The sequence below is a fragment of the Drosophila persimilis genome, unplaced genomic scaffold, assembly GCF_003286085.1.
Source record: "Drosophila persimilis strain 14011-0111.01,24,50 unplaced genomic scaffold, DperRS2 tig00000000-arrow-pilon, whole genome shotgun sequence".
Lineage (NCBI taxonomy): Eukaryota > Metazoa > Arthropoda > Insecta > Diptera > Drosophilidae > Drosophila > Drosophila persimilis.
Window position 1 is genome coordinate 13,615,492 of NW_020825288.1, and position 2,040 is coordinate 13,617,531.

Here is a 2,040-nt window from a genome sequence, read left to right on the forward strand (position 1 = left end):
AAGATTTATTTTTATCGCCTACAATTCCAATTCAATCCAATTCATTTCCCTCGGCTTTCCATCCAGCTCGTCCTCTCTCTGGATTTTTTGTGATTTTTGGCCACAAGTGCGGACTGGCGGAGAGCAATTGTGGAAGCATTTGGTTGCCATTCCTTTAGCCGCGCGCCACTTTCATCAAGCCAAAGTGTGGCTGCCTCCGAATTTTGCGGCAGGCGGCTCTGGCCTTTGCCACTTGCCTCTTGGCTTTATGGCCAATTGGGTTAAGCTGGATGACTGGGGAGGGGCTCGTATTCATACTCATATCGATGGCTATGCCGATGCCTCACCGCACATCAGGCAGCCAAAATATATATTGATATATGACTCCAGCCAAGAAATCCACAAAAAAATAGAAGAAAAAGTTGTCTAGAGACAAAGGCTGCCAAAAGTGCAGGTGAAACTATTTAAGATTTTAAAGGGAATAGTTTTGGTGGAAAAAATATAAGAAACAAATCAAGAAACTTATAATTTATCTAAATTAAAAATTCGATTGAAATTGTGGGATATTGGGAGGAAACTCCATTGAATATACGCTCTGGAAAAATTATTCCTTGAGGATATAAAAATAACACACTAGCTTCTCTTGATAGCTCATCAACTTTTAAGATTATAAATCAACTGATCAATCTACAAAAATGTATAGAAATTCCCTACAAGTCTTGAAGTTTATCGATATGTTTGAATATACGAAACTTATGGATTGAAATGTAAATAAAACAAGAAACTTTTCGATCAAGAGATCAAGAGATATTTATACAAAAAAATCAACAATAATTCAAGTAAATATTTAAATCTCTTTAAAAATATAAAGAAGAAACAGATGAAGAGATAAAGATCGTAAAAATTACATTGAAATACCTACAAGAGCTACATTTTTAAAAAAGTCTTATGGATTTACTTTAAATTATTTTGCTATAAACTAAGAATATCTTAAGCCTCTAGACTTCAAAATAAAAAAAAAATAAAATAATAATAAAATAGCGTACATCATAATACGTATAAAAACGATTATCGACGAGGATGGGATTCGAACCCACGCGTGCAGAGCACATTGGATTAGCAGTCCAACGCCTTAACCTCTCGGCCACCTCGTCACTTTCTCTCTGTGAATCTTTTGGTGGTTCTTCTGTAAGGCCCAACTTCTTTAATTCTACCCGCTTGTACTTTCTTCTCTCTCTGCTCTTGCTGTCAGTTCTGTGTGCCTTTGTGCGAATGAGAGTTATGAGCGGAAATTTTCTTATCTAAATTTAGAACTGGGACAAAGCTCTGGCCATTGTTCGGCTGATGCTGATGATGATGTTGATAACCGGTTTGCAGCTGCCTTTGCCTAGATCTTATATAATTTATGGTTAGATAATGAATAAATTAGGTGCCAACGATGGCCATAAGAGATCTCCAGCATGGAAGGCATCTCCGACGCTAACAGAATGCAATTAGTGATGGCAATTGAGCAAAATAATTGAGCGGATCTCAATGGCATGTGGCATAAAGAAGTTTTGCATTTTTTATGGAAAATGGTCGGCACTGGGAAGAGGTTTCTTAACGTTTGAGAAGTTTTCTGCTAAACAGAAATCATAAATCAAGCTGATTAAGAATAAGTCTTTTAGTTGCCAAGTGGTTCTTAGTGTTGGTTAGATTTTTTGTTCCTTATGTTCTCTCCCTGGTTTCCCTTCAAGTCTCATCATAAAATAACTAATTTTAAAGATATAACATGGCTCTCTAATTTAACAAACCATCAAGCAAAGAGTTCCTCTGCACAGAGACTTCTCTCCCCAAGAATCTCCCTTCTTATCCCCGAAAAGGTTTGATACTCCGAAGATCCCTTCTACCCAATTAAGCCCTATTTCAAGCATTGCCTCTAAGATCTTAAGTGCCAGATTATCACATCGCTAATCGCTTCACAATGAAACCGCATTTGAAGAGGATTCTAAACAGTTCCTTGAACCACAGCCAAGTCCAGGCTCTGGTTACGGCCCCAGACCACGCCTCGACTCATCAGAG

At 37.7% G+C, this 2,040-nt stretch overlaps 1 non-coding gene across 1 annotated transcript; it reads right to left on the reverse strand.

Moving 5' to 3' along the window:
• Nucleotides 1-1,051: 1,051 nt before the first annotated feature.
• On the reverse strand, nucleotides 1,052-1,133 carry Trnas-gcu. The gene has a single exon. It is a non-coding gene; the product is annotated as a tRNA-Ser (tRNA).
• Nucleotides 1,134-2,040: the final 907 nt, after the last annotated feature.